This window comes from Vombatus ursinus, unplaced genomic scaffold, assembly GCF_900497805.2.
Source record: "Vombatus ursinus unplaced genomic scaffold, bare-nosed wombat genome assembly UNPS02014832.1, whole genome shotgun sequence".
NCBI classification, from domain to species: Eukaryota; Metazoa; Chordata; class Mammalia; order Diprotodontia; family Vombatidae; genus Vombatus; species Vombatus ursinus.
Genome location: NW_020954610.1, coordinates 51,929,728 through 51,953,395, shown reverse-complemented (window position 1 = coordinate 51,953,395; position 23,668 = coordinate 51,929,728).

Sequence of the window (23,668 nt, the reverse complement as noted above, 5' to 3'; positions counted from 1 at the left end):
AAGGAAGGAAGGAAGGAAGGAAGGAAGGAAGGAAGGAAGGAAGGAAGGAAGGAAGGAAGGAAGAAAGAAAGAAACTTAGTATCCTAAACTAGCAACAGAGATGCAGTTGCATCTACATAGAGAATAATGTTGGACAGTTCTGTGGCAATGCAAATTTTACTGGCAAGCCCGTTTGAATCTGTCTATCAAGGCCCATAAAATCAAGTATAAATTTCACAAATATTGGTTCTGATCAGATGCACCAATTAGATACAATTCTCAATCAATAATTAATCATCAGTTCTAGTCTAAATTTTATACTGCCTATCTACACCCCACTACTTCTCCGACACTTCCCTTGGGGGAAAAATCAGTAAGTAAAATTTTGTCTACATTGTTTCCACCTGTCCTTTCTGCATTATTAGCATAACTTTGTATATAGGGTCTTCAGGGAAGACTAGTATCTCTGGTGTGAGAGCTTGCTGAGCCCTTTTCTGGGCTGCTCATCCACTTTTGATGTCCACCTGTCACCCAACTCTCTTCTGTGGCTCCAAGAAGCTGTGGCATGTGCAGCAACCACATTCCAGCAAAATCATCTCAGTAGATGGACTAAAGCAAGTTGAGGGTAACTGACACATCTCAAGCCTATCAGTGAGTTAGGTAGACGTCCACCCCAAGTATATGAAGACTTCCCTGTTGGAATGGATGAATGAGAATATTTTGTTCCAAAGGCCGTGAAGGCAGCTGAACCGGGTGCTGTGGAGCACTTAGAGCTAAGATTTCAAGATTGTGCACTGCATCCCGGACCATCACATGTCATCTTGATTTTTGTATTGAAACCGAACTTTGATGACTCTGGAAGAGAGAGTAAGGCTGACTACTTAATGAAAACCTGTCTCATTTAAATCCAATTCATGAGCAAGTCAAGACATCATTCATACCCCAGCACCATGATATCATTGGTGCTCTTTGAAAACAAAGGATGAACAATTGGTTTCCTGCCTTCCTGGGGTGCCTAATTCCCTTACCTCCTACACTTCCCTACTCAATGATCAAATCATGCTTCAGATCTATAGGAAACTCATTCATACTAAATGCTGTTAATAGCTTTCTTCTCCCAAAGGGATTTATATATGAATTAAGATCAAAGCCTTGAGATTCAAATATAAATCTTTAATTATGGAATTTGAGGCAGCAGCCAGTGTGTTAGGAGATAGCATGTGGTAGAGGAAAAATCATTAAAGATAGAATCCTAGGACCTGAGTTCAAATCTTTGTTCTATTATTCCTTCCTCTTCACTCTCCCAAATCAGAAATCATATTAGATGGGAAAGTGGGGTTGGCACTTTACCCATGCCTAAGAACCACCTTGATTTTCTTAAACTTTGGGGCAGTATGGAATGGTAGGAAAAATCCACAGGGCTAGGCATTAGAAGACTTGGGCTATCTTTCCAATTTTTCCACTAATTACCTGTGTAACATTAGGCAAGTTACTTTAACTCTTTGGGTCTTGGTTTCCTCATTTGCAAAATGAAGAGTTTAAGTTAGACAAGTGATTCTTAGACTTTTTGTTTTCATAACCTTTGTATACTCTTTAAAATTATTGAGGACCCCAAAGGGCTTTTGTTTATGTGCCTTATATCTATTGACATTTACTATATAGAAATTAAAATGTCTTAGCTTAATAGGACATTAAAATGTCTTAGCTTAATAAGACATTAAAATGTCTTATTGAGATTTTTTAAGACATTAAGACATTTGTCTTATTAAAAATATTTGGACCTCTTAGAACTCTTGAAAGACTTTCAGGTAGCCACAAGGAACCAGATAACTGTGAGAACCACTGGGGTTAAATGAAGTCCAAGGTCCTTTCCAGTTCTAAAAGTCTCTAATGAGAAAAAAATAAATACCAACTCACATTTGTATGATTCTTCAAAGTTTACAAAGTACTATCTCCAGAACAAGTCGATAAGGTCATTAGTCTTATATAGCCTTTGGTGAGCAACATGATCAAGTAAAAAGAGCTGATGAAGAGATGTACAGAAAATTTTACGTGTTTGTGTGTGTGTGTGTGTGTGTGTGTGTGTGTGTGTGTGTGTGTGTCTGTCTCTAATGGTACCCGTCTCTGGGGTTGGCAGGGGGAAGGAAGAAAAAAAAAGGAAAAAAAAGAAATTTACATGATAACTTTTTTGTATATTTAAAGGAATAGCAAGTTGTACATAACAGATTTGCAGTTTCATGTGCCATCATTTTTTTTTATTATATATGTTAGGGAAATGCTTGTTTAATTCCATAAATTAAAAATAAAATAAAAAAATTTTAAATGATGCAATAGAAAGAATATTGAATTTAGACTTGGAAGACCTAGGGTCAAATCCTGATTCATCTGCTCACTACCTGGGTGATTGTGGGCTAATCATTTCTCTTCTCTGGACTGCAGTTTCCTCATCTGTAAAAAGAGTACGTTGGATACAATCAAAGATCCTCTCCAGTTCTAAGTCCTATGGTCATTGTAGAACATGGGTTTGTAGGGCAGCATGGAGATGGGGGAGCAAAAATTGTCTATAATTTCAAGTTTCTGAAAAACATAGTCTTCAGCCTATCAAAGGTTTCCATAGGCTATCTGATATAGTACCTGTCTTCAAGCAAGACGGTATTTAGCCCAGCTTAGATCCTTTCTCTAAGGGATTGTCCAACAACTGGATGCATGTAAAGAAACCTGATGCTGTATGCCTTTTACAAGAGGGCTGATATCAGGCTGTGTCTCCCTCTTCATCTCCACCTCTTAGCTTCTCTGGCTTCCTTCAAGTTCCAGCTAAAATTCCACCTTCTGTTAGTTTCCTTTGCTAATCTTCCTTAATGCTAATGCCTTCTCTCTGTTGATTATTTTAATTTATCCTGTCTATGTCTTGTTTGTCCATAGTTGTCTGAATGTCATCTCCCCCATTAGACTATGAGCTCCTGGAGAGAAGGGAATAGTCTTTTGTTTTCTTTATATCACCATTGCTTAGCACAGTGCCTGCAATAGAGCAAATGAGTTCTTGAGTGACTGGCAGACTGACTCAGAGATGGACCATAGGTTCTCAGCTATTGGAAGGGAATACAATTTTCTCTCCCTGAGGATACAGAGGGAATATAAGCTCTTAACTCCTTATTTTGATCTGTGATTGGGAGGGCAACGATTGCCCTCTGAACCCTGACCCTTCCAGGTCATTAGGAGAAGTCATTTCTCAGACACCTGTTTCCAAACCCACAGCACACTGCAATTTGACTCCCTACCACCTGCTGATGTTTTCATCTTCCTCACCAAGAAATATGTTGATACTAAAGCTAATTATAAATGTCTGGTATTTATAGAGAGCCTCTCTGCACAGAGCTTCAAACTCCTCACAACTATTTAAAGAATCCTCCCAGCACCTCAGAGGGATGAGAAAAGACAAGGGGGAAACTGAGGCATAGAGAGGCACAAGGAGAAATGATACAAGGAGTACAGCATCCTGACAGAGGTGAGTCTCATGAGTAGATCCTCTGAATCAAAGTTGAGTCCTACTCACTCTAGACCAGGAAGAGCAATGTTTTAATGATAGCAGTTTGATTCAGATGCAATGCTAAAAAGGTCGAGGTCTTGTGTTCAAACCTTATCTATACTAGTTATATTTGTTCTGTCTCATGGTCACAGACCATACCACTAACTCATATCAGAGAAGCAGAGAATGGTAGAACTGAAAAGGATTATCAAATCCACCAGCCTCACTCTACAGTTAAGGAAACTAGGGACCAAAGAAGGGAAATGACTTTTCCTAGGTCATACAGTTAGGGACAAAAGTTTGACTAGAAGTCAAATGTTCTGCCACCTGGGTCTGAGCCATTTCCAGAACATCATCGAAACTATGTGCGTCCTTTGTCACCATGAGAACCAAGTGAGAGAATGTGAGTGTCCCAGTGCAAACCCATCCCCATTCTTGGAACCATCACCCAAAAGAAGATCCCCTACTGCTAGTAGCTCAGTTCTTTCATCTTCACATAGGAAAGGTAGAACATTATTGTTATGGTTGATTGATTGAGAAAGAGGCAGCATCTTGTACGAGAGAGAACAACAGATCTGCAAGCCAGGATTCCTGGATTTGAAACTCAACTTTGACCCTAGATATATGACCATAGGCAAGTCAATTTACTTCTTAGAGCCTCAATTTTCTCATCTGTGATATGGTGACAATAATACTTATAAGACCTACCTCATTGCAGGGTTTGTGAGAAAAGTATTTGGTAAAGCTTTAAGTGCTATAAAAGTTGTCAAGACGGGAAAAGCAGTCTACAAGAGAAGAACCAAGGTAGAATGCAATGCAAGAAGGGAACAGGATGGTATAGCTGAAAGTGTGCTGGATCTGAAGCCAAAGCATGGGCATTTGAATCCTGGCTTTGCCACTTATTATCTATTTGAACTTGGTTCAGTTACTTAACCTCCCCAGGCCTGTGTTCCCTCAACTATAAAATGAGGGGGTTGGAGTAGATGACCTCTAAGGTCCCTTCCAGTTCCAAATCCCTGTTCCTATGAATTGACCTTGGATAATAGTAGTGTTTGACTCTGTTGGAGAAGTTGTGATTCCTAGACAAGTTCCTCAAGGATGGGAAATTCTTTGCTTTGTCTTTTTCTCTGCAGTTTTAGGTGACATAAAGCCCTGGACCTGGAGTCAGAAAAACTGGAGTTCAAATCGCACCTCAAATACTTGCTTTGCGACTCTAAGCAAGTCACTTAACTGCTGTCTGCCTCACTTTCCTCAACTGTAAAATGAGGATAATAATAGCACCTACTTCCCAGAATTGTTGTATTGCACAGTGCCTGGCACATAGTAGGCATTTAATAAATGCTTATTCTCTCTCCCTTCCTCCCTCCCAATGTCTGGCACAGTACCTTATATATAACAAGTACTCAATAAATGATTATTGAATTTCTGGTGAATTATACTAGATTTAGGGGCAGTTTGGTGGCAGTCGAGAAGACCTGAGTTCAAATCTGGCCTCAGATATTTCCTCGCTATGTGACCCTGGGCAAGTCCCTTAAGCCTGTTTGCCCCACTTTACTCACGTGTAAAATAAGCTGGAGTAGGAAATGACAAACCACTCCAGCATCCTTGTCAAGAAAACCCCAAATAGGGTCACAAAGAGTCAAACACAACTGAAATGACTTTTGAATAAGAGTGCTTAGAAAAATGCCTGGCACATAATAGGTATTTAATAAATGCTCATTTCCTCTCCCTCCCAATGTTTAATGCACTATCTTATACATAATAATATGTACATAATAATAAATACCTTATACATAATAAGTACTCAATAAATGATGATTGAATTATTGGATTGAATCTTCATCTCCACCTCCAATCAATGCATCTTGATGAGACATACCTACCATGACTACACAGTCTAAATGGAGATATGTCCAATATCCTTCCCATTGAATGGCAAATGAACCAGCTTTAGCTCTTTGAGCCCATGTGAGTAAGGATAAAGGAAAGTTCTAGCTTTTCACCAGGTGACCTGCTTCTTCAGGTCCAATCTCTAGGTTCTGAGGCAAGAGCTAGGAGCTCTTGACTCAGCACATTTGATGTCCCTTTATTAAGGAGCTTTGGGAAACTCAGTGGCCATGCCAAATGCATCTTTATTGAAGGCTTGGATTTCATTTCCCTGCTTCATTTAATAGTAACCTGTCAAGCAAAATGATATTAGAGCATTGATTTTTGTTCTCCTCCTGGGGGCCTCCCTGCCACATTCTCTCTAATTATAGGGTCATGGACACTTAGGAATGTCTTTCCCTCGGGGATTCAAGATTTGCAAGCCAGGGACTAAGTGCCATTAAGATAGGATTTATGCTGTGAAAGAACAAGTAGGAGCTCTAGGCCATGGGCACCAGAGCCAATCACACTTAGTTTTCAAGAAATCCATTCTAGTGCAAGGGAAACACCAGGTTGGTCAAAAATGAAAAGAAAATCAATGTTAGCTTAATGTATGGCCTTTGAGCCTTATCTTGGAGAAATCATAAAATTCTTCCTTTTTGTAAATGTGAAGACAGGTCCTGAGCTTCCTAGAGAAATTAAGTAATTTAATTAAGTTGTATCTGGCGAGTATTGTAGATAGAACTGGAAGACCATCTCTTCTCCTGCAAATCCTCTGCTCTTCCCACTGGATCATGTTGTCTCTAGATTGGAGAAAGCACAGTAAAGTAAAAAGGGCAGTTGACTTCAAAGTTTGCCTCCAATGCTCACCACTTACATGACCATGAACAAGTCATTTAATTTCCTGGGGGCTCAGTTTCCTCATCTGTAAAATGAGGTCTCATCTAGTGCTAACATTCCATGTGAATTATCCTCAGCTCCCCAAAGGTTGGTTCATACAACCCAGTCTGGAGCAGCCTCTCTTCCATATTTACTGGTCAAGGAAAACAGTCAAAACAGAAACACTGATCATTAGGAGAAGACAGCCCTTGAAAGGTAGCCAGCCCAATGTACAACCTTAGTTAGCTACCTGAGTAAGAGTGTTGGAGGACTAATAAAGAGTATTGAAGCAGATAATATAGGATGTAGGCAGTTACCCAGTTACAGTTATCCCTTCTACATTGCAACTTCTCTCATCTTGGTTTTGATTCAAGGGTCAGCATAAAAAATTAAATGGGAATTTGGGGGGAGTTTTGCAGAAGCCACAGATGACTCATGAAGGCCAACAAATGTCACAGAAATTTAGAAACTCAGAAATGCGTAAAATATATGTATACTACTGTATAATATCAATACCCCATAAAAGAAAGAGAAAAAATTCAGATTTCTTCTCTGGTAGGAAGAACCAAAATATTTTACATGGATTTTTCAGATCATGGTGGCTCTGGCCTCTAACATCCACAATGTGGAAGGGATAACTGATTTGATCTACATAGATCTGAGAGATTGATTTGTACTGACTATTTACATAGATTGAGGAAGAAAAAAAAATGCCAGAATTCCACTTCACTCTGTGCTGCATATTTTTTAATGCATGACTTCTGGGTACTATGCAGCTAGGTGACACAGTAGACACAGTATTGGGCCTGAAGTCAGGAAGAGTCATTTTCCTGAGTTCAAGTCTGAATTCATACACTTACTAGCTATGTGACCCCAGGTAAGTCACTTAATCCCATTTGCTTCAGTTTTCTCATCCATAAAATGAGCTGAAAAAAGAAATGGCAAACCACTCCAGTATCTTTGTCCCCCGCCGAAAAAAATGAGGTTGCAAAAAGTCAGACATGAGTGAAAAATGAAAAATGATTGAACATCAACTCTGGGTATTATCATATTCTCCCAAAAGTTCACCAGCAGAGTCATAACAAGAATTGAGCAATTGCAGCTTTGCTTGTAAGGACATCCAGGAGCATCCTGAGGGTGCTTCCTCCCCTGCTTTCCCCATCTTCCAACAGTGGCCTTACTCAGGGTGGTGAGCCTTCACCTGCTTACACGCCCCTGTACTGGTAGTGGCTTCAGCCTCAACCACCAATCTTTCCTCCTTCGTTAGCAGTATCCCAGGTAAATCCCACTGCCCCAGGGGCAGAGATTGCTATTTATATCTCTTTTTACCAGATCTGGAGAAACAGCTTTGCATGCCCCAGAAACCCATAAGCAGACACTGAGTACTGGGGGATACTGGAGAAAGCTCAAGTACAGTTAATTGTTAAATTTTTATTGTCAGCATTTATACATTGGAAAGCTACCAAGAAGGGCTTGATGTATTGATATGTGGATTATCCAGCCTTAAGAAAATGTTAATAATGAAGATTAAACTTAAAAGTAGGCTTAGCTTCCAGAAAGATGGTTGTTAAACATTTACCAGCATATTCTTGCTGAGTGTCTAATGACAAATATCCCTTACTTTGTAATTTTGCCTAGAACCCTGCTAGTAGCTGCCCATTTGGTGCCACTAACAATTGTAAAGAGAGTCGAGACTAATCTAATTACAACCAGAGCATTGCAGGGGAGAAAAAAAGCAGGTTGTATAGGCACTGGCCTGGGAATTAAAAGATTTAGGTTCTGTTTTTGTGGTGGCAAAGAATTGGAAATTGAGGGGATGCCCATCAATTGGGGAATGACTGAACAAGTTGTGGTATATGAATGTAATGGAATACTATTCTGCAATAAGAAATGATGAGCAAACCGACTTCAGAAAAACCTGAAAAGACTTGTATGGACTGATGCTGAGTGAAGTGAGCAGAACCAGGAGAACATTTCACACAGTAACAGCCACAAAAAATCGTGCAATGACTAACATTGATAGACTTAGCCCTTCTCAGCAATACAAGGATCTAAGATATCTCCAAAGGTCTCATGATGGAAAATGCTATCCATATCCAAAGAAAGAACCATGGAATTTGAATGCAGATCGAAGCATACTATTTGCTATGTTTTTTCTTCTATTGTGTTTTGTTTCCTCTTTCTGGTGGTTCCTCCTATTGGTTCTAATTCTTCCTTACAATATCACTAATGTGAAAATACATTTAATAGGAATGTATATGTAGAGCCTATATCAGATTGAATATTGTGTCTAGACTGGAGAAAGCACAATAAAGTATGAAGGGTGGGAGGGAAGGGGAGGGGGGGAGAAAAATTTAAAACTCAAAAGCTTATGGAAGTGATTGTTGATAAATCAAAATAAATTAATAAAAAAATAGATTTAGGTTCTGTTTCAAACTCTGCCACTTACTGACAAGTTGGGTAACCTAAGGCAAATCACCTAAGTTTTCTCACTTCTAAAGTGAGAGCATCTTGAAGTCTAAATCCATTTGTGATAGGAGTAGCAATTACTTGAGTCCTCCGTCATGTAGGCTAGGCTAATTCTTTTTCCTAAAAGGTATTGAACTCATCCTCAAAACTTCTTTGGCTCTGGGGATTAAAGGTTTGGGCCTTTATTGACATGCATAACATTCTGGTCATCAGAGTACAAAAGACTTCTCTTCCCTGAGGCTTCTGACTGGCAGATGAGCCACAAGTCCAGCACATTTATGGGAAAACTATGCTCATGTGAATCAACACTGTTTCCTTGCTGAACATCTTTCCCCTTTCATTAAGAATCATTGTTATTAACTTTTGTTAACTGCTAAATGGACTTCGAGTGTCTCATTCATGGGTGTGAAACTAATATTCTAAACCAGGGGTGGGGAACCTGTGGTCTCAGGTCACATGTGGCCCTCTAGGTCCTCAAATGCAGCCCTTTGGCTGAATCCAACTTCACAGAACAAATCCCCTTAATAAAAGGATTTGTTCTGTAAAACTTGGACTCAGTCAAAAGGCCACACCCAAGGACCTAGAAAGCCACATGTGGCCTCAAAGCTGCAGGTTCCCCAGCCCTGTTCTAAACTGTTTTCAGTCAGGCCCGGTCCATTCAATTCATGACCTAGCATGACCAATTATCAAATAGATTGTAGAGAGGATCTAATACCAATCATCAAAAGAATTATCAACTAGAATAACAAGAAGGAGCCAATATAGAACCAGCAAATAGGACAAACAATGTGTTTATAAAATGTAAGGTGCTATATAGATGTTATTATTGTATATATACATGTATTCATATGTACATGTGTGTGTATATGTGGCTATGCATATACCATGTGTGTGTATTTGTAGGTAGGTATATACCATGTATGTATATATGTGTATATATATACTTATGTATGTGTGTGTAGTATATACCACATGTGTGTGGGTATGTATGTATGTATAAATACATGTGTATATGTATGTATAATATATAAGTTATTTGACCCTCACAACAACCCAAGGAGGTAGATGTTATTATATCCATCTTACAGATGAAGAAACTGAGACTGAGAGAAGTAATTAAGTAACTCACACCTAGTAAATGTCTAAGGCAGGATTCAAACTCAGGTCTTCCTGACTCAAAGTCCTGCACTCTATTACACACTCTAATTGCTTCTCATGGTAGAAGACAGCTGGCCTGAAGAAGTATAGTTCAGTAGCGGAAGTATGTGAAGATAGTCTCAACCATGTCCAGGGAGCTTCAAGTGGTGATCCGTCATCTCAATGAAATTTTTGATGCATGACATTCTGACACTAACTGAGATGTTTCCTGTCTGCTTCTAGAAGAGGTAAGCTTTCCTTAACATCAGGGAGTATTTGCTTTTGTCCTCATATCCCCAGTGTTTAGCACAGAACCTGGCACATCGTAGGTGTTGATTGCTTGATTGGTTGTTGATTGGTTGATTAATTGATTGATCTGGGGCAGGGATCCAGTTACCCATAATAAGCAGAGCCACTGGTTTTGTTAAAATTGTGTGTTTGTGTGTGTGTGTATGTGTGTGTGTGTGTGTTTAGATTTTTATTTCCCTGCCTCCGGAAAATAGTCTTAACCAGCACTATCCTCCCTGGCCTCTTTCCCATCCTCTCTCTCCTCCCTTCACGCAGCTCCCTTCTAGTCCTGGCTCATTTCAGAGGATTTTTTTCCCTGCCCTTACATAAGCCCCTAGCCAGCAGTTACTATCTTTCATCTCAACCTTCCTGGACACTGTCTTTCCACACTGTCCTTTGCCAGCTTCTATTTGGCACAGAATTCTAGCTGGCAAGGGATGATTCTCCTCCACAGCTTTCTCCAGTGCCAGGAGGCTTTGAGAAGGCCACTTGAGGTCTCTGGCTGCCTAGGGAGGCAGCAGAAGTCCCTCTGGGGGCAGAGCTGCTCCCTTTTGCCCAAAGGGGGCTTCTCCTCCCCTCTAGTCCCCATTGGTGACCTACATCTTCCAATATTGAACAAAGCAACAACAAGCCAAAACACTAAACTCCAGAGCAAGCATTCTTGTGAAAATAATTAGCAAAAGACAGTATTTGGAGAGCCCATCATCTGTATTTTTCATGTATGAAAGAGAAAGGGTATGTATTTTTACATCATAAGAACTCCCACCCCACCACCACCTCTCTCCCACCTCCAACTTCAAAGCTTTATGTTTCTTGATTTTTAATTATTCATTATACAGCCCCAAAATCCATAAGGGAGTCAACTGCCTTCTGCTCCCTCCTACCTCAGCCTTCAACATCAACTCCAATCCTTCCCCTACCTCTCCCTGGCTGGAGGTACAGTTGTTGCTTCTGTCTTCCCCTGAAGCAGTTTAGGGTCCAAGGCAGTAGGCAAGGCTAGATTGGCTGACATTGTCTTCTCTGGCTCTCAGCATCTTTAATTAGTGGCTTTTGCCAGTCCCTAGACCTCATGAGTAGGGCCAAAGCAGTTCAATGGAGGTTCCTTGGGGACAAGAACTGTTTTGGTTTTGTCTCATCTCCAGAAACTGGCATGTAGTAGGTGCATTATAAAAACAGTTGAATAAAATTCCATTGAATTGAATTCCATTAAATTGACCTCTGTCTGAGTTCTCTTCTCTAAGGGTTCCTAATCTGGGGTCCATGAACTTCTGTTTTCTTTTTGAAAAAATTTATAATTATCCTTTAATATATTGGTTTCCTTTGCAGTTCTATGTATTTTATTTTGTGTATTTAAAAACATTATTCTGAGAAGAGGTCCATAGACTTCACACACTTCCAAAGGTGGCCATGACACAGAAAAGGTTAGGACCTCGCTCTAAAATCTAGATCTATGTCCCTGGAAGAGTGGAGATCATTAGGTCTCTTTAGCTTCAGATAAACAGAAGGTGTTAGGGAGGATTTCTAAAAAGAAGATTAGTACATGACTGGGGATCTTTGCTTGAGGAAGTCAGAGGAATTGAAATATGATTGAGAAAGAGAGAACTTTGGATGGAAACTTGTAAAAATCATTTTGTGATGGCAATAGATACTCAGGGATCTGGTAAAACCTATTCTCTGCAAATAGAAGGGTAATCTCCAGGATACTCTTGGAGAAAATTGGTCCAGTGTTATATAGTCATTGATAAAACATCGATACCTATATACAGGTAGGTCTAATGAGATCAAATCAGCACATGATGCTTTATCTTTTTTGGAAATGCTAGTCTAATAATAGCCAATATTTATGTGGCACTTTAAGGCCTGCAAAGTGCTTTCTATGTGTGATCTTAATGGATTCTCATAACCGCCCTAGGAGGGAAATGCCTCCTTGCACCTGTCCTTTCTTCCTATATACACTATATACTTTCCTTCCTATATATACCACCCTAACTCATACTCTCATCATTTCAATTCTAGACTACTATAATTGTCCTCTAACTGGTCTTTCTACCATCAGATCTTTCTTCTTCAATTCATCCTGAATATCCCTACCAGAGCATTCTTCCTACAGCATAGTTCTACTCACAGTCTTCTTCTCCTCAGCAACCTACGGTCACTCATTACTTACTCAACAGAAACCAGGCTCAACCTTCATGAGCTAGGAAGAAGCTACAATCTCCATTTTTACAGATGAGAAAACTAAAGCTTAGAGACATCTAGTGAATTGCCCATAATGACATAACCAGCAACTGTCTGTGGCAGGATCTGAACTCAGGTCTTCCCAGGAAACAGTATGCTATCCACTATGTGACCTAACTGGTTTGGGGAGACAAGACTGGAAAGCGCCTGCCCTAATCCCCTACAAGTGTTCTGTAGGAGTACAACCTATAGTCCTCACCTTCAAGGAAGGGACCTATAGCCCAGGAGTTGGCTATGGAAGAAGATTGACCTGAGGTCAAGAATTCATCATAGATAAGCCACGTATAGATAATAGAGAAGTGTCCATGAAAACCTCAGAATCTTGCCTCCTAGGACCAAGGCAAGAGGGAACTAATCAAACTTGAGGCCAAAGTGAATCAACAGGTACAGAGAATTAGGGAAAGAGGAGAGAGTGTTGGGAAAATCACTTAGGGAGACAGAAGATATGGCTCCCCTGATGCTCACTCAGCTTTTAACTTGCCTAAAAATGTAGACTACAAAAATATGCCATTTGCTCTGGGGCTGTTACTAAATAAAATCATTACGAGGATGGAGGAAGAGAATAGGAATAGCAACTGGATCTCCAATAAAATGAAGGGAAATGGACTCAAGATATTATGCAACTATTCCATGATTCATCAGTACAAACAGGTCAGGTGATGGGCTCTGTAAAAAGTGGAGGAGTGAGAGCTACTGGGTCAGGAGTTAAGGAGAAAGACTTGGTCCATTGGTGTCATGAGAGCCATTCCTCAACCTGAAAGGTGACAGGCTTTTGCTCTGATGCTCTGGCATACTAATAAATGGACTGGATCCAAGAATGGTAACCAAACAGATGGAAAACAAAGAGAAAATTGTCATTCCTTTCAAACTCACTGAGTTCAATGGAGATCTTAAAAAATCTCAGTGCAATGAGTACAATTAATCTTGTCAACACTACCTAGAATTCCTGGTTTTGAGATGGTGTCAGCGTAAAACTTAATTACAAATGGGAAAACACATTATGCTTCTGAAATGCACATTAAAAACAAATTGTGTTCTTAAAATAAGTAACACATCACTTTTGACAATAGTTTAAGCCCAAAAATGCATGAAAATAATTGAGGAAGAAAAGTGAATTAATTACTGAAAGATGCAATACAAACTGTGCAAATTGCAAATAGTCACCACAAAGAAAATAAAAAAAAATCCCACTTCTCCTATTGTAAATACTCAATGGAGTGGAAAGCTCTAGAATCATATAAACAGCAGCGCCAGGTGAGGACCCCATTGAGGAATAGATTCAAGAACAGCTGGGGCTCAAGGAACCAGGGAAAGACAAAAAGTTACCAGTGGGACATTCCAACCAAATAAAGCATAGAGGAGAGGGCAGCAGATGCCCCCCTTGGAGGGTTTATTGTGGAGGGGTTATTTTGGAACTAAGATGAAAAGCACCTGTGGTAGAGAAAGGTCTTGTCCTTGGGTTAACAGCAACAATTCATAACAAGCTTGTTACAGAAAGAGGGGAGAGAGAAAGCTAGAGTAAGAGAGATAGAGACAGAGTCAGGGAGACAGACAGAGAGAGATGAAGAGAGAAAGAAAGAGAGAGAGAGAGAGAGAGATAGACAGGTAGATAGGAGAGAGACAGAAAGTGAGAGTGAGAGAGAGAGAGAGAGGGAGAGAGAGAGAGAGAGAGAGAGAGAGAAAGAGAGATCAATTAAGTTTCATCCAGCTCTTTGACTTTGAGAAGACCACCAAAGGACTGATTGAGGGAAGAAAAATTCAGAAGGGATAAGTTCTCCTTTGTTCCTATATAAAAAAACAGCCCTTAAATCCTGCTGATTCTGCCTCCACAATGTAGAAAATACCATTCTCCTGCATCCATTCTTTCTTTCCTATACACACTGCACTACCCTAACTCAGGGTTCTATCATCTCAATTCTAGACTTGTGTAATTGTCTTCTAACTGGCCTTTCTGCCACCGGATCCTTCTTCCAGTTTATCCTGAATATCCCTACCAGAGCATTCTTTCTCCAGCATAGTTCTGATCACAGCCTTCTCTGCCTCAACAACCCACAGTGGCTCCCCGTTGCTCATTCAACAGACATTCTGGACTCTAAGGTGGGTTCTCTATTTGTTTTTCCTTTTTACCTCCCTATGAGCTATTAAAGGGGATCTATTAAGAAACGTTATAAAGAAACATACATTGGAGGGGTCGGTAGGGAATAGCAATAAGACAAAAAGATTACCACTTCACAATTTTCAAAGGTTCGTTTTTGATCTTTCTAGTAGCTCCAAGAACTTCATATTCTGATCTCAATCTCTCTTTCCAGACTGATCCTATGTTACTTAACAACATGTCAAACTAGCCAACTTACTGTTCTCTTTAAACAACATCCCAACTCATCTCCCTGTGCCTTCTCCTCCCATCCCTGAAATGATCTGCCTCCTTACCTCCTGCTTGTAGAATCACTAGCATCCTTCAAAGCCCAGCTCAGGTACTCTGAGGCAGTTAGTGGTATAGTGGATAGAGTATTGGCCCTAGAGTCAGCATGACCTGAGTTCTAATGTGACCTCAGACACTTACTAGCTGTGTGACCTTAAGCAAATCACAATCAGTCTTTGTTTTCTTAACTATCTCAGTTTTCTTAACTATAAAATAGGGCAAATAACAGCACCTACCTCAGAGAGATGTTGTGAGGTCAAAATGAAATAATAAAAGCAGTTAGCACAGTGCCTAGCACATAATAGGCTCTATGGAAATGCTTGATATTAGGTACCACCTCCTAAGGCCTTTCCTGATCCTCTCTGTTGCCAGAAATTGTTCCATATTTATCCTATAATTATATAATCATATATTGGAATCTGGGTTGAGAGTAGTAATTATTTTGTTTCTCTTTTTATATCCCCAGGGCTTAGCACTGTCCCTAATGATTTTTTAATTGAATTGAATGGCATTTTTCACTTTCCTTAGATCCCTCCTCACATTATCTTCTTCTTCCTTCTCAATCTGCACCTTCCCATTAACCCAACCCTACTTCCATTGCTGTGGAACTGGCTGGTCCAAGGTAACCTTTTTAGCCTCCTAGCCCTCAATATGCCCTATGGGAATCTGAGCCTCAGTTGGGATTTTCTTCCTACTCCCCCTTCTCCCCCCCTCCCACCAGATCAATCATTTTAGGTTATTTCATCCTCAGTTCTCTGACCAATGAATGAAAAAGCATTTGTTAGGCACTTAATATGTACCAAATACTATACTAAGCCTCTCTGTCTTTGAGAACTTCATGTTCTGACCTCATCAGAAGCCATTCACTTCATTATTTGTTTTGGACATTCTGAAGCAGATTCTGCAACACAGATCTTTGTGGCTCTCAATTTAACAAATTCAACAAACTGGTCCCCTCAGCTACCTACCCATGTGAGTCCATCCCTCTGCCCACTAGTCTGGGTCACTTCACTACTTGGCTGCATGTTCCTGTCTAACTTACTTTCACATTCTGAACATGTGCTCTTGTGACCCACTCCTAGCTTCACAGTATTGGCCATCTAAGTTGACAGATAAACCTAAGGGCCAATGGTTATTTTTTTTCTTTGTCCTTGGTTAAGAATCTATTCGATACAACTTGGAGTGAAGAAGTCATTCTGGCTATTATAAATACCCAAATTAACTACAAAGGATATATAAAAGAAGATGCTGTCTGCATCTTCTGAACTGATAAATAAAAGTATATATATACATATATATAGTATATATAAAAAGTATATATGTATATATATAAATAGAAGAATGATTTTACATATCTGTGTGTGCGTATAGATAGATAGATATATGGGTAAAGATATACATATAGATATCCACATAGTTGTATCTAATGGTAGCCATCTCTAAGGTAGGTGGGGAGGAAAGATAAAAAAAGAAACAAAAGAAATTTACATGTTAACTTTCTTACATATCTAAAAGGAATAGCAAATTATACATAATAGATTTGCAGTTTCATATGCAATCTTTTTTATTATACTATATCATGGAAATGCTTGTTTTATTCCATAAATTAAAATTTCAATAAATAAAAAAATTTTAAAGAGAAATAATAATCCATTCGGAGGCGAGGGGAGTATCTATTTTTGCCTATCTCAGAACCATGTGTCTGAGGATTAGTTGCAGTACCTAATACATAGATAGCATCCTTAAGTGCAATTACTTCTATCAAGCTCCCTTAGTGCCACACATTTTTGTTACTACTACAATGCACTTAAGGAAAGCATAGATAAGAGGGGAGAGCACTAGATATGGATTAAAAGGGCTCCAGTTCAAAACCTGGCAATTCTTCTGTGTGATGCCAGGCAAGTTACTGCATTTCTCTCAGCCTCAGTTTCCTTATCTGTAAAGGATAGATTTGCACAAAATTATCCCCAAGATCTCTTTTAGCTATAAACCCACATCTGTGTCCTATTCTCTTTTGCAGCCTTACACATAGTAGGCACTGAATAATAGTCAGACATCTGTGTTCTCTCCTCAGGAGCAAAGCCAGGGAAATGTGAGGATACACACATAAGAGCCAGAGGCCTCCACCACCTTAACCCTTTGTTTCTTCTGTGGTACTCAGCCAGAATAACATTGAAAGCTTCATCAGAAGCATTAACCTTCTCTTTCCCTTCTGGGCCCTTGGATGCCAGTGATTTTTCATTCGTCAAACCTCAGGCAAAGTAATGTTTCCCTAGAGACCACCCTAGCCAATATCATTACCTGTCAGGTGCTGGAGCTGCTCAGTGGTGCTAGCATTTCATCTTATGTGACCTTTACACTTGTAGTTTTCAAAACTCAATGCATGCATCTCCTTCTTGTCACACTGGCCAGTCTCTCACATTGGTATGTATTAGCCTTAGCCTTCATGTGTACTCCTGAAAGTGATGGATCAGTCTAAAAATAGGCCCAATTTATTTGCTGGAACTCACCCCTCATTGTGAGATGTAATGATGATGATATGTAGGTTTCCAAGCTATTGGTCTCAGCGATTATATGAGCTACCCTGGTGATATCCATCATGCCTTATGACTGAGAGAAAACTAATCCCCTAATAATCCTTAGGAGGAACATTAAATTTGGAATAAGAAGGCCTGGGATCAAATCCAGCTCTTCTACTCACTACCTGTGTGACTTTGGGCAAGTTTCTTTAGTTTTTTGGGCCCCAGTTTCTTCATTTATAAAATGAAGGACTTGGATTAAATGCTCACTAAGGTCCCTCCTGAATCTAAAATCCTGTGATCCTTTGACCACCTGGACATCCAGGAGACAAGACTATAGTCAGAGATGTGTACTAATGGGATCTTAGAAATAAGGGGACAGGTAGGTGGCCCAGTAGATAGAGTGCTGGGCCTGGACTAAGGAAGGTCTGGCTTCAGACACTTACTAGTTGTGTGACCTGGGAAAGTTACTTAACCTTGTTTTCCTCAGTTTCTTCATCTGTAAAATGAACTGGAGTAGGAAATTGCAAACCATTCTGTTATATTTGCCAAGAAAACCTCAAATGGGGTCCCAAAAAGTCAAATGCAACTGAAAACGACTGAACAACAAGAAAAGAAATAAATAGGTCAATTTTTTTTTTTGTTAGTTGGGAGGATGGTTGTGATGGAATCCTAATAAAGCTGCCCCCAGCCCCAGTATTCTAACTCCTTGTGGGCCTCACAGAAACAGCAAGTGTATCCATGCACTCAGCCACAACCACATCCATTTTCCCCAGACAGGACCACAATAGCCAGCCAATAAGAAAGTAGTACCACCAGGATGCCTGGACACCAAACCATCAAAGGGGCCACAGCATAGGCCCATCACAGCTCTGCTTGACCCAGTACAAATTTGTCCTTGACCTATTGGCCTTCCCCATCTAGCTCTCCATTCTAAGTAGGCTCCTAGATATCTCTATCAACCCTCACATGGCTTGCTTTCTTCCCAACAATCTCTTGTTGTTTGTTTAGTTGTTTTTCAGTCATGTCCGATTCTTTGCGACCCCTTTTGGGTTTTTTTTGGTAAAGATATTGTAGTGGTTTGCCATTTCCTTCTCTAGCTCATTTTATAGATGAAGAACTGAGGCAAACAGGGTTAAGTGACTTGCCCAGGGTCACACAGCTAGTAAGTGTCTGAAGCCAGATTTGAACTCAGGAAGATGAATCTTCCTGATTCCAGGCCCAGAGCTCTATACACTGTTCCACCTAGATGCCTTTCCACCCAGCAATCCAGTGGTTCCCAAAGTGGGTGATATCGACCTCTGCAGGGTGCTGGAACCATCTAGGGGGGCAGTAGTAGCCTCAGGTGCAGTTGGGGGGCATCGAATAAAAATAAAGGGGCAGTAGAAGCATAAGGAAAGAAGAGAAGAAAATTTTGAAAAAATGTTCTTACATGTTTCATCTGTTGTATAACAGAGTTAAAGTCGTAGTGATTACTTTATACTCCAAATAAACACACAAAATGCAAGTTATAACCAGTCATTGGTCAAGTCCACTGACAGGTCTTAACAAGCAAGTGTTGGCAGGTGAGCATGTCATACATTGTTGGGAAGTTCATCATGCATCAGCAGGAATATGTGTGTGTAATGACTTGTTTACAATATGATACTATACAGTTATATGATGCAATATTGCATCATCAAAATTTCAATGCAGGAAAAAAACCCCACAAATTTGCAATAAATTATTAAATTTAAGATGCATCATTTTAAAAAATATATATTTTATATTTTTTTGAAATGACACAAATTTCAAAAAGAAATCATTAAAGGGTTAAAGTTTCCTGAGGGGCACTAAATAATTTATTTTTTGAAAAGAGGGTGGTAGGGGACAGCTAGGTGGTGCAGTAGATAGAGCAACAGCCCTGGAGTCAGGAGGACCTGAGTTCAAATCCGGTCTCAGATCAGACGATTGACATTTACTAGCAGTGTGACCCTGGGCAAGTCACTTTACCCCAATTGCCTCGGCAAAAAAAAAGAAAGTGGTAGGCCAAATAAGTTTGGGAACCTCTACAGCAATCCCTGCTCTCTTCCAATCAGCAACTTGGGGTCCATAGTATTATAAGAAAGTGAGTCTTTTCCTATTAGTTTAAATTTACTATCGAATTAATTTATCAATCAACAAGCATTTATTAAGTATTTACTATGTTACAGTCCCAGAGCTAAGCTCTGGAGATACAAAGAAAGATTAAGAGTCCCTCGAGGAACCTAAATTCTTTTTTGTTGTTGTTGTTGTTGTTGTTTTTTAGGCAATTGGGGTTAAGTGACTTGCCCAGGGTCACACAGCTAGTAAGTGTCAAGTGTTTGGTCTGAGGCCGAATTTGAACTCAGGTACTCCTGACTTCAGGGTTGGTGCTCTATCCACTGCCAGTCACCTAGCTGCCCCAAGGAACCTATATTCTAACAGTAGACAACACATGCATAAACAGGTAAATAAGTAGCATACAAATTATCTCTGTAGTTCTTTTAGCAATTAATTATGTAAAGACTTGTGATATCTCTTCTTTCATTGTCTTCAACTATTACTTAAACCTCCATTGTTATTTGATTTTTCATGTGTTTATGTCTGTCTCCCAAATGAAATCTCCAGATCCTTGAGATCCTGCCTATGCCTTATTAGGTTGTCTCCAACTTATAAAGACTGTGTTACAAACATATTTTTGTAAGTTGATTGTTAGGAATTCATTTCCTAACATTTCCCCACAGAAACTATGTTATGAATGCTTCCTAGACCCACCCACAAAAGTCAATTTAACTCCTGATTCAACAATAACAATAGTACTAACCTAAGTCAGGGCTTTGGGGAGCAAATCTATGTTGGAAGTAATGAGACAGATAAATTAGCTGTGGACTAATTTAGTCAGTTTTGAATAGCCTAAGGAAGGAAAGAGGGCTGTCCTTGCCACAAAGAAGACTTTCTTCTGGGAGATCATAGCTTTGCCTCCAGAATCATTGGACCCTTGGGGTTTTTTCTTTCAACTCTGCCTAGGGAGTGAGCACATTCAAGTTCAAGCATTTCCCAAGCTGAATTAGGTAGATTATTCTCCAACAATCAGACACCAAGAAAGCAATAAGGGTTCTCTGTCATCATAAAAACCACATTATCTTAGAGTTAGAAAAAAGCCACAAAGGTCAACCCACACGTAAACATGAATCCCTTCTAAACTGTCCCCAATTAATAGTCATCCTGCTTCCACTTCAAGACCTCCAGCAATGGGGAACTCACTATCTCTAGAGGTAGTCAATTCCATTTTCGGACAGCTCTGATTATCTGGCAGTTTTTCCTTCTACCCAATGGAAATCTTCTCCCCTGCAACTTCTAATCATTACTAGTTCTTTTTATTTTTTTTCCTAATTGGACCTATGATTTTGTGAAAAATGATTATTAATAACCAATATTTTGAGGAGGTTCAGAGCTCCTCCCCACACCATCCCCCCTTCTTCGAAAGTCCAAGTTCAGTTTTTCTTCTGAAGGACATTACTGATAATGAGACTGCATTGACTCTCCTTTATCCTGGTCAGACCCCATCCAAGCTTGCAAGGAATTTAATCTAAAGCTGGGAAGTCCTATGTGTTCTATTCAAGCTTGGGTGGAGACATATTCTTTTGTCTAGATAGCCCAAGGCTGGGAGTGGTCTGGTATAGCTGGGAGTAGTCTGGTATGGAGCTATTTTCTCAGGCCAGGAGTGAAATGATGGTGGAGTGATATTAGTCCCTGTTAGAAGGGTATATAAACTGTGCAGCCTAACCCCAAAGAGAACTCAGTTCTGACTACAGCTCTCATATGTTTGCTCCACCCACTTTGAAAGAATATAAAACAGGCATCCAACCTAATTCTATTTGTCTTTCTCAGACCAAACTCTGGAGGCTGACAGATTTCATTGGTGTAGGGAACTCCTCCTGGTAAGAACTTCCTCTGCCAATGAGGTCAGGGTCTTCTTGTATTAAAGAGTTATCTTGGGAACTAAAAAGAGCATTATTCCCAGGTCTACCTTCTGGGGTCAAACAGAACAAACAGTCTTTCTTCCACATTACAGTCCTTTAAACATTCAAAGACAGCTACTTTGTCTTCCCTAAACATTTTCTTATACAGAGTGAAAACCCTAGTTGAATTCAACAGCAAACATTTGTCTACCCTGTACAAGGAACATAGTAGGGATGCAAAGAAGGGATGTAATGTGAGGATAAAAGATAAAACTATAACAATTCCTGGCTTATATTACATTGGGGAGGTATAACATGAATGCAAATAAATAAATAGCAGGTGGTTGTTGTTCGCCCTTCATTCTCAAAGAGGACCAATGACATCAGGAGGATGATGTCTTGACTTGCAAGTGAATTGGATTTAAGTGAGGCAGAGCTGTGCAAAGTCATCAGCCTCACTCTCTCCTCCAGAGTCATCAGGGTCCAGTGGCAAGACATAAGTCAGGATGACTGGCGATGGCCCAGGATGCAATGGGAGACCTTGGCCTTTTTAAGCTGAGGTCTTTCCCAGGTCTCAGTTTGTCTGAGGCAATGCTCATTCAGTAATTAAAGACCAGGTAAGAATTGAGGTAAAAGATGGCCCAGTTTGCCTTCATAAAAGAATCACTCTGGGAGGGGAAGACCCTCAGAGTTTCTGGCCAGAACAGATACATTTGCTATTTATATTCACTCTGAGACATCAAAACCCAAACAATGAGCTAGTGAGGCTTGGGCTAGAACCTATAATTGGTCAATCAGTGACAGCCAGAATGATTTGGGTTTAAAGGCATTGTCAAGTAGCTCCATTTGAATCACAATAGGCTTTAACAAAGCCTGGTTTTTCAGAGCTATATTTCAAGAAGTCATAATTGAAAACTACTTGAGACAAAGGAGTTAATTGTCCCAATTTTTTAAAAAAATGATAGAATAAATACATTTGAAGAGGGACAGATCCCTAACAACTATAAGAATCAGGAAGGCTTCATGTAGGAAGTTGCATGTTTGTCTGGAATACAGAGTATGTGAAGAATGATAGGAAATATCTGGAAAGTTAAATAGAAACCTAATTGTGGAGGATTATTTCAATCTAAGAAATTTGTATGTTATCCTCGAGAATGTAAGAAACCACTGAAGATTTTTAGACATGAGGGTTATATACTCTGACCTGTACCTTGGGAAGATAATTTTCACAGCTATGCAGATGATGGATTGAAGAGATGAGAAACTGGAGGCAGAGACCAATTAGTAGTTTAATGCAGACACTTAATGTGTTAGCAAAGAACTAGAAATAGAATAGTTACCCATCAATTGGGAAATGACAAATTACAGTTCATAAATGCAACAGAATATTACTGTGCCATAAGAAAGAAGGAATTCAGAGAAATATTAGAAGACTTCTATGAACTGATGCAGAGTAGTGTTAGCAGAACCAGGAATATACACAGTGACTAAAGCAACTCTAAGTGCAAAAAAAACCCCAATAAAATGAAAATAAGCATTGTTTACATAAAGGCTAAATGCTGTAATTTTCATAACCAAAGTTATGTTGGGGGGTAAGACAGCTATGTGGAACTATGGATAGTGTGCTGGTTCTGGAGTCAAGAAGACTCATCTGCCTAAGTTCAAATCTGGCCTCAGACACTTGGTCACATGTGTGACCCTGGGAAAGTCACTTGATCCTGTGTTGCCGCAGTTTCCTCATCTGTAAAATGATCTGGAGAAGGAAATAGCAAACCACTCCAGTATCTTTTTTCCGGGAAAACCACAAATGGGATCATAAAGAGTTGAACACAACTGAACAGCAACAACAACAAAATATTGGGGGGTGAGGAAGAGGGAAAAGTCAAATATACCTCTGAAATAGTTAACTTGGGCACCTGGAAGGATGCTCATGCCCAGGAGAGAATTAAAGAAATTAATAGGAGGGGAATCTAAAAAGAATTTAGTGATACAGGGGGGACTGGAGTTCTGAAGAGAGATTAAGGATGGATACATAAATTTGAAAGTCCTATTATAGAGACGAAAATTGAACCCAGCAGAACTAAAGAGTTCACTAAAAGAGAGAAGAGGGTCTAGAACAGAGCCTTGGAAGGCATCCATATTAAGGCATCATGACATAATTGATGATCTAACTAGAGAGACTCAGAAGGAACTATTAAATAAAAAGGAGACCATGGAGAGAGCAGAATCAGAAAAACAAAATTAGGAGAGAGGATAAGGGATGAGCAGGGCAGTTGACAGTGTCAAAAGCAGTCGAAGGCCAAGCAGCCTAGGATCTGAAAAAATGTCATTAGATTTAACAATTAAGAGATGGCTAATAACTTTAGAGAGAGACTTTTCCTTT